The sequence below is a fragment of the Trachurus japonicus genome, chromosome 6, assembly GCF_045865225.1.
Source record: "Trachurus japonicus isolate A0001 chromosome 6, Traja_1.0".
Taxonomy (NCBI): Eukaryota; Metazoa; Chordata; class Actinopteri; order Carangiformes; family Carangidae; genus Trachurus; species Trachurus japonicus.
Window position 1 is genome coordinate 10,312,966 of NC_140912.1, and position 10,510 is coordinate 10,323,475.

Genomic DNA, 10,510 nt, shown 5'->3' on the forward strand with positions numbered 1-10,510 from the left:
TTACACGTGATCAAAAATAACCAAAATCATTTTTCAATAGTTAACTTTCAGTGTGGCTCACTGTTCTCAGTTTGTGTCACCTCTGCCTCACTGTTAACTTTCACCACTGGGAGGTCAAATGTGCTAAAATGATTTGATATTCACCGAGTTTGTCACCAACAAATCTTGTTCAAATGATTTATCAGGAAAATGAGACTGTGTCATGGGCTGACTCCAGGACAGGATGAAGAAAGTGTTTTCCTCTTGTTTATGCATGATATCAACATGAATGCACAGGAGTATTGATTGTTTGCATATTGACTGGGGTTTTGATTGTTGGTAGAACAAAACAATCAATCTGTGGTGGTCACCCTGGACTCCATTTAGTTATTTACAAAACATAATTATTTTGCAACTTTTTTGAAAGGAGAAAAAAATCCCTCTTTCCATTCTCTGAGGATTTTATGCTTTTCTTTGTCACGCAAGATTACTGAAATGAAAATGTTGATGGTTGGTAAAAACAACATATTTCAGTAGTAGATGGTGGGGGTTTAAGGAAAAAAAATACCACCAAAACTGTGTAATTTCAGTGCACAGGAGTCGATTCTTTTTTTTTTTTGTACACTGGGTATGAAAAAATGGCCTTATAGCCAGGATAGTAAGCTATTGCTGCTGAACTCATCAAAGCACACACGCACACACACACACACACACACACACACACACATTGTCAGGGACAAACACTATGAGGAAGGAAAGCTTCTTCAGTTTTTTTTTTCCACACAGCTGTCAGTCAGTGAGTCCAGGGCAAAGGAAGTGGGACAGATGATGATCCCACTGAGACCGAATGAAATAAAGGAATGAATAATGAAGATGTCAAGTCCATGTGTTGAGTGAGCGCTGAGTGACCTGAGGTGATTTATAAGAATATGTTTATCTGAGAAATGTGTCTCCAGAGAGTGTGAATAAAACTTTAGTCAATACTGAGGATACATGCATTTCATGTTTCTGCACTGAGCCCATGCAAATGAGTTGTATGTTTACCTGGATGTTTGCTCTGTGTTGCCATTAGTTTCCCTGTGTTTTTAGTCAGCTATCCGCTCCATTGGTGCTCATCCAACACAGTTGATGGCAAAGGCCCCCCACCCCTGTCTGCCCGCTGTGGTCTTCCACCCAGCATCCTCTTCACACTGTGTCATGGTCAGACTGCACCCCCACATGCCCCCCAGTCACCCCTGCAATGGACCCCTCCTCCACCTGCACACTGACCCCCCTGCCTAGCCACTTCCTCCTGCCCTGGCTTTCCTGTTTTTAATCTCTCGTAGGGATCATGTATAAACAAACAGTATGCACTCTGTTACACATATCCGTCTGATAGATATGTATAATAACATAACTAGCATGGGCCTATCCCCTGTCTGGTGCAGATTACTTTAAAGCCTGGGGAGCTCTAATCAGAAATGAGAAGTATGAGTCACTGTGCCCCTGCATGAGATGGAAAGAGGATCAGCCTAGTTCCATTAGCTGTTTAAATTGTTTCTGTGATAGGCTGAGAGGCGGCAAGTGGCTGCAGGTCAGTGGGTGTCCTCCGCTTCATTTCCTGCCCAGCGGCTTGTAGGTTCCAGCACCTGAGAAGAGTGATACACTGACTCACACTCAGAGCCACCTTCCATTCCCTCTCTCTTCCTCTGTATACCTCCCTCTCTTTCCTCTTGCCAGCTAATCCAGTTTGATAAGGGCAAGCTCTCCTCTTCATGTGGCCTCCCTGGCCTGCGGAGAATAAAGACCTCTGAAATCACTCAGGCACAGCCCCACTGCCTTGCCAAACACTATATAATATGAGTATGTGAAAACACACAGTCCAGTGAGATGGAGGGAGAGAGAGAGAGTGAGAGATATGAAGATGGAGATAAAAACAGAGAGAGGGGAAGAGAGGGCAGCTACAACTGAGTGCTTACTTGTTTCACAAAAACACCACAGGAGCAGCAAATTGTTTTCAGTGTGCATTTACACATTTACACAGGCGTAGCACTTACAGCTGGAGTGCATAACTTTTACATGTCTGTTTTATGTCACATGCTACATACAAGCCATTACTAGGTGAGGTAACACAACACTGATTAAACTTATTAGCTCCATAGTGGAAGTTGAGTTGTGACTTTGCAGATTTTTGCCTATTTTTGAGTGAGAAGTGGAATTGTCCCATTGGTTGGGTTTACAGTAGGCAATAAAGAAAGGAGTTGGTTAAGTTTAGCAAAAAGACCAGGTAGAGGCTAGACAGGCTAGATAGATAGAGATAGTCCAGAGAGAGTTCATCAACCGGCAACAGCGGGGAACGTAGAACCCAGGGAACATAGGTACGCTCCCCAGTGCTTACACTCATGCTAAAAAATGCCTGCATTCTTGTGACTGCAGCCTGTATCTGCCACACACAAATAGTGTTTTTGTAATTACACAGAATTCCTCTAGGGGTCAACAGAAGTAACACACTACAGCTACTACAGCAGGGACTTCCTCTTACATGTAGAAGCCAAATTTATAAATGCCAACATTTGGGTGGCTTTGTAGCCATTCTGGCAACAGTCTATTGAAACTTTCTGTAGTTTCATTTCATCTAATGGGTTTATCTGTGCAGGGTCACAGGAGGCTGGAGCCAATGCTGTCCAGGGTCCCTCCATCAAAGGGCTGTGGTCAACCTCTCCAACTGAAGTTTAATTTACTTACATTTGTACCATTGACATTTAATCATAGGACCTAATATTTTAAAATGCAAGGCAGGGCAAGGTAAGGCAAGTTTCTTTGTATAGCCCGTTTTTACAGTTTGTCCTAGAACAACATCCTCTGCCCTCACATCCACTGTGGAAAAACCCTTAACAGGGAAAAACTGGAGACACCTGAGCTACAGAGGAGGGATCCCTCACCCAGGATGGGCAGACACGCAATAGATGTTGTGTACAGACAAGAAAACAGTTCACAACGTGGAATATGTAAACACATGCAAATGGAATTGGTCAGTTAAGAAGAGCTGATGGAGGCAGCTTCTGGTGGGCAGGCTGGGTCATATACAGGGAAAGCAGGGAGAGAGGGCCAGCTTAATGGCAGCACTGGATGGTAGGCTGGTTCAAGAGCAGGGAATGCCGGCCAGTTTAGCAGCAGGGAAAAGGAGGTGAGCATTTGGACGAATGATGCTGAACCAAGCTGCAAAAGTCCTGCAACATGAACTTTCAGAACCAATGGTGGATGGATTAGCAGCTAAACCAGGGAGAAGAGACAAAAACATTCACACTGCATTAAAAAAAAAATGTTTTTTTTAAATGGAAATAATGGAAATAATGTATCTGTGTCTGACCCAGTAGCTGATAATAGGAATCTGATAGGGAACAAATGTTTTCAGGGCATTTAAATAAATAATCTGAACCCTTTTTCCACCACTTTCTGTTCTTTTCTCCTACGAAGATCACAGACTCCAGTGCCAGCCGTACTTAACATCTTTATATGATCACAACTGAGGGCTGTGCTTGAGGTGCTAATTATCTCTCATTGTACCCATAAATACCTCATAATCACACTGTAATCTTTTGTGCAAAACTGAGGCCACAATATCGTTGTATCAGTGTTACCCACGAGCGATAATATGCTCGCTCAGCACTGAATACTTGAAGGTGTTTGTACTGTATGTGTGCCTGTATGTGTTGCTTTACTGTACTGTATACCTATGTGTATTTGTGTGTGTGTGCTTTTTGCTGGAGTGGGAGTTTATGTCGGATCTGATTGATGGAGGTGGTAGTGAAGACAGCACTCCCCTGATTGCAGCTACAGTCGGCCCTCGTCTTCTCATTAACCTATGATAATGCACCTGTCACCCCCATACCAAAGCCTTGCAGCACATTTGTTGCGGATGGCTGTTCTCACTTCTTCCCATCTCCCTTTTTATTTCCTCCGGCCGACTTTCCTCTCCACTCCATCCATCTCCCTCTGTCTCTCTTTTCTCTCTCAATTTTTTTCTGCACTCGTGTACATTAACACACACAAAGTAAGCTCTGCCGTTTGGAAAGACTTGCTGACTCTGTGCCAAACCTGACCATAGCAGATGGAGGTTAGTGTGAATGTTTTCACCCCCCTTTTCTCCCCTTCGTCTACTGAATGTAGCAGCAGCCACACTATTTAATAGGATCTGTGCTCACTAACCCACTGGGACCAGGGTTGATACAGGATCAACTGTTCCGCCGTTCATGGCTGCATTTGTGTTTGGACTACAAATGCGACGGCCTCTCCAAAATGGCTAACAGTAAATGCTATGACACAGCCTGAGCCCACTGAAATGACTGTTTTCTGGCTAACAGACAGCTCTCCTTCTGGTCAGTTGTTCATTTCATCCCACAATAAGAAGAGTGTTTCAGCTTTCTTTCTGCTTCCACACAAGGATTGTAGATATTTGTACATTTGCTTTATTTCACAGCCCTGTTATTTTCTTATCATTATTTTTTATTATTATTTTCTGGAGCATTTCCTTGAATGAACCAAGTAGTTTGGCAGTGATTACAGGAAAAACATCCTAAGTCTGTTATTTTAGTTTGCTCAGTTAGTTGAATTTATTATTGACTTCTAGATGAATTTCCGTTTGGAAAAATGAGCAACATTTTATTTAACGTCCTACCAGATGTTGTTATATGAGGAGTTTTTTATTTTTACATTTTAGTAATTTTATGTAATATTTATTCGTTGGACCTAAGATGGTAGTAGAATTTCTGTATTTCTACTCATATTGTCTAAACACTATATAGAACAACTCAGGCTTCATTTACAGAGTTGACAACGTATAATAATAATAATAATAATAATAATAATAATAATAATAATAATAATAATAATAATAATAGCATTCATTATAAATGACAATAAGTCATAGATGGTAGCGCTGAGGCACTCAGAGTAGGAAGGTGATTTTAAAAAGCCTTTATTGCAGCATGGCCAAACAAATTAAAACCAAGCCAACGCGTTCCTTCCTACTCAGAGTGCCTCAGTTCCCGCAACCATCTAGTATTTGGATCCTCACACTGAAGAGCACCAGAGGTAGAGACAACAGACAAAGACAACTGATACCCATGCAGCACTCCATGCATGTTTTTTGATTGACAATAAGTCATACTTTTTTCTTTCTTTCTTTCTTTTTACAAATAGTAATTTTTTTTTTTTTTTTTTTTTAAATTTACAATACTAATCTAGATTCCATTTACAAAATCAAATTTTGTCATGGTTTGGTGACTTCTGAACAGTCACAGGACTCCATGAATTTTGTGTCTCACTGTTCAGCCATGTTAATTGCAGTTAATTGCAGTGAGACCCCAAAACAGTTCTTTTGCTCAGTGAAACACAGCGTGTTGGTGGATGCTTTTTCACGGCAGCGTCCTTTTTTTTTATATATGTGGGAAATGTGCGGTCATGTCTTTGTGTACATCCGGTGTGGGGTGCACAGATGACTTCTTGGCTGGTAAATCAAATCATTTGAGCCATTCTGAGGGGCTACCTGATGTCACTGCCAGTCTTAATGGACTCCTGTTTCCTGAAGATGATTGCACTCTCTTTGGTGTTGATGAGGACAGGATGCCAGTGGTGTCTGAATATTTTTTGTGAAAATCTCACCAGTTTATCATAATTGATGTCATTAGCAAGTTAATGTTAGCTTTGTTCCAGATAGTTCAAGTTACACAACAGTAGTAGAAAGTACTAGAGGAAAAAGAGGTCATAGTGCACAAAAATGTTGTCATAACCGATGCGTTCATGTCAAAGTTGCTCAAGTTTAACTATAGCCACACAATTAATCAAAATATAATTGTAGATTGACAGATAGATATTGTAATATAATATCTGCCACTATAATTTCAGAAGGTTATTACCCTTATTTCGACCTTTTAGTATCATAATTTATAACACTGTCATATCCTTAGCAGTGTTAAATAAAAGTAGTGGTGTAAAAAGTGCAGTGTTTCCCTCAGTTTCCCTTTTGTTCAGTACTTGAATTAATGTACTTCAACTGTCCTGTTGAGCTTAGCAAACATGTTGGTTAAACCTGTAAAGGCTTGGTGAAACCATCTCACATAATGTCTTTGTCATTTTCTCCTCACCAGAACGGCTCCAGCTTCTCCACCAGATGTCTTCTTTATTCCCTGTAGTCCGTTACAGTCAGTTTCCCCTCTCTCCAGAGGGCCTGTATGTGATTTATTTATCCTATGTGCACATTCAGTGCCAGGAACACACCCTGAGAGCACACGGGACTATGGGAAAGCTGCCTCGAGCCACTGGAGAGTGTGGAGTAAGGGAGACGACTTAGAGGACAGATAGTAAATCAGTATGGACCTAAAAATATGTGTCAGAACTGTTGCATGTAAAGTCATGGATGTTTCAGAGGACATAAAGAGAGAGGCTTAGACTCTGAGATAGACGAGGCTGTGTTGTTCCCATTTAATGCTGTACAGCTTTTGGAATTCAGATTTCCCAATATCGGCAGGACTTGATCATGATTTAAGAATGAGCATGTGCGGTGTTGGGAATGTTTCTGGCACGGCTCTCGCTCCCAACCTCTAATCTTCTCTGTTTCATCTTGTGCCACCAAATATCTCTAAAAACCAGGGAATCAAACATTAGCGTTTTTATGTCTCTGGACAATAGCTGAGGTTTGTTTGCATTAGATACCAGCTGCTCTCATTAAGGAAAAGCAGAGGGCAAATAAAAGAACCAAACAACTCTTCATGGGGTCTGACCTTCCTGTTTCACAGCCAGCCAGCTTCCTGTTAGGGCCCAGTGATGTGACACATGTGAATGACAGACTAGTGACACCTCTTTGTCCCTGAGAGGCCGTCCTCAACTTTAAGTTTGAAAAACATGAATGACATTTTGGACACGCAAACATTGTTTTCCCTTTTATCCACATAACACAACACAGTTAAGTGGCGTCAACAAATGTGAAGAGATAAGAGGATGGCTTTTGTCACTGTCTCTGAAATTACTGTTACCATGTTCAAGCAACTCCAATTTTTTCCTGTAACCTTTAGCAACGTTTGTAAGTAATTTGGCTGTATTTATCTAGTAATCTGTCATTAGAACAAGACAGGCTTTCAGCATGAGTGCCTATTCAGTTGCACTGCTTACAGAGTGAAGCTGAATTGGTGGAAAACAAACCTCTCCTGATGTGACGAGGGCAGAGTGGATATCTTTAACAAGGCAGCCTGCTGTGCTTCACGTGTAAAGACAGGCAGCTGGACAGAAAACAACAGAAGCTGCTTCTGAGGGAGTTTAAACCAGTTCTCTTTAATGAAAGAGAGAATGAAAAAAAATAATGGTAAATTTATGCATCACTGTAATCACAAACAAAGGAAGGAGGTGGGGAGCAGAGTGGATGGCCTTCAGTGGAATATTCTCGGATGCTGATTAGGGAAGCCATGTTAATGAGATTCATTGACAGGCTAATATGGAGAACAGCATGCCCCCTGCTGTGGCTGTCTGTGCCATCCCTTCCTCTCGGTCCCCTTCCCCTGTCTTATATTTTGCTCTTTCTCTCACATTTCTTCCTCTGTCCGTCTCTTCCTCGCAGGAAGGGGAACTATGTTTACACTGGACGAGACAGCGGGGGATCTGGCCTTTCCCACCAAACTCTGTAACGATCACAGTCGAGAAGTCGTACCTTTAACATCACACGCTTCTCGCAGCCCCCCTGTCTCCTCTTCCTGAGGGGCTTGGAGGAGCAGCCAACCGAGACCTGTACATGTGCACGCACACACACACACACACACACACACAAAGCACCTTGGGATTTAGATAGGGGTGGCGCCACGTGACAGGCAGGCAGCTGTGCCACATTAACAGGAGTAATGACAAACGGGGCGCTGCTGTTGGTTTTTTCACCTATAAGTAGTACAGAACGGCTTCTCAGGTGCTGTCACTCAACAAAACACACACACCAGACTGTGTGTGTGTGTGTGTTGCCCACTGGCCAAATCCTGAAGGATCCCTCCCTGCGCTCAGTAGAAAGCTGTGCAGAGAAAGTCGGGGGCCCAGATGTTTTAGCTCAGTAAGCTTAAGGATGAGTTCATGGGGAGAACATCTGAGGCTTTCAGCTCTGTTGACCTCAGAAAGAAAATCTTAATCCTGCCAGTTTGAGGACGTATGTGTACATATACTTTTCATAGGAAAGAAAGCTGGAGATGCATATTGTGCAAGTACTTTTGTTCAGATAAACTGTGACCTAATTACTTTTTTGGCAGAAGAGCGTTTAAAGAGGAAGATGGAAGAGTAAAACATTGGCCAGACCCAGACGTGTTGGAGTGCCTGTGGGTGTGTATGCAAAAGGTTGTGTGTTTGTGAGAGGGAAGTAGAGGGGGTGGGGGGGGGTGGGGGTTCTGAAGGAAATAATTGGGACTGTTGCTGCGGACAGCAGGAAAGAAGCCTGGATGTGTTTGCAGCCAAAGTGAAGTTGCTCCTCTTGAGCAGAAGTGTGGAGGTGATCCTGTTTCAGTAAAAAAAAAAGAAAGAAAAAAAGTCTGGTCTGTGCTAATGGGCTCCCCAAGGCCACACACTTCCTTATCCGTGAGCAGCTGAGCAGCGGCAACCTCAGCGTTGTGACGATCCCGGGGAGTTGCGTTTGCTCTCTGGTCACAACATGACCAGAGTGCAAACCTACCCCCCAACCTCCCCAAGCTGTGGAAAAAAAAAACCTCCAAACCACAGGCAAACACTGAAGGAAAAGTCCCCCACATGTGACAGTGCACAGCTTCTGTCCAGACTGTCCTGCTGCAGACTGTTGCCACATCCTGAAAAGAGTCATGACTTTAGCTGCTTTTAGGGCCGTTGTATAGGGTGATGATAATTCTAGGGGCCCAGCGCCCAGTAGGGCCCACAAAAAAACCCCAGTAGTCTAATCTTTGTATGACTGAATTATTCTGCATAAGACTCTGACTAATACTCATAGTAATGCTGCATTAGCATCAAAACAAAGTAGGCTAAATAAAAAATTATAATACATACGTAGTCTAAGAAAAAAAGTGGAAAAGTCAGGGGCCCACTTTAGTATTCTTTCAGGGGCCCCAGAATTCCTAGCAACGGCCATGGTTGCTTTTATCAATAAATATTTTACATGTTTGCTTTAGCATATTAGATATTTTTCTTGTCTACTGCCATTTCGACAACTAGATGAGTAACCTCAGGTTTTCCTCCAGAGCCCAGGTCCAGCAGATGATTCCTGAGGAAGGGGCCATTCTTCTCAGGATGACCAGACAACAAGTGAGCTCATCTCTGAAGCGGTGAACCACTTTGCCCTTTAGAGTTTAAAGCCATCCAGTCACACCTAGGGCCTCTGAGGGTTCAGCCAGTCTCTGCGTTAGTGGACAGAGGGGGTCATGTGAGACCAGTTAAGTTTTTATGGGGCCAGACGGGGTGGAATGGGACAGAGGAATACTGTCTTTTATGGACTATTGGGGATAGTGCGCTTCCATCTCAAGGCTATTAAAGGGTCTCCACAGCATGGAGACTCACAGCCTGAGGGAAGGGACATTTTGCACCTGGGCACCAGCTAGAGAAGCAGGCTTAACCCCTTCTCTCCTCATCCCTGCTTCTCCTTTTGTTTCCATCTCACCGCCCACATACGTTATGTATTTCATCGTTACTTAGCACTGTGCTCAGAGAGTCTTGTATTCTTTAGACAGGAGGTTTTCATAATGTGAGGTGAGAGAGTTGAATGTTCGTGTGTGTGTGTGTGTGTGTGTGTGTGTGGTGGTGGGGGTGGGGCAAAAGGAGTGACATGAGGTATGCAGTTGCATTTGTGTCAAAGTTTGCACTCCTCCTCAGTCATACAGTAAGTACATCATCTCAACACACATGTTATATCTCTATTTTTGGATTTGCTGTGTCTGAGGCTTCCTAGGGATTTCATTATCTCTGATGTCTATAATAAATAACCATGCATAAATCTGCTTAGAAATCAGATTTTAAAAAAGGCACTCCTTACAAAAACATTTTTAACTTTGTTGCTGTGTCTAAGTAAAGATGTCTGGGTTGCACTGCAAACAGGTCCTGCTAATAGCTCATTCTAACGGTGTCAATTTGCACGTGTAAGCAAATGTAGGCCAAAATAACACCTAACAACGACTAAACCATGGGTCACAGCTAACTAACTGACTCCGTTACATTATACAGTACTTCCTAATTACCTTCTCTAAAGCTCACTTGTTGGGGGCCCCACAGTGTCAGACTTTGAAACCCTCTGCTTTAATGTTGTAGTTTTGACATAGCATACTGATGAGCTGCTGCATTCACGGTAAAGACTTCATATTTACCGTGGCGTGGACGCGAGCTGTGCCCCCTTGAGGTTAGCTTGTGGTTCTGGTTAGTTTTACTCTGAACAGGCAGCTGCAGGGCTAAGTGAACTCACTTTTACTGACCTTTCCAGTCTCCGCTGACAGACCTTTATGATGCACATGTGCACTCACAAAAAGTGAAAGCCTGTATCACTGAGAAGAACGCTCGTCCCCATAAACCA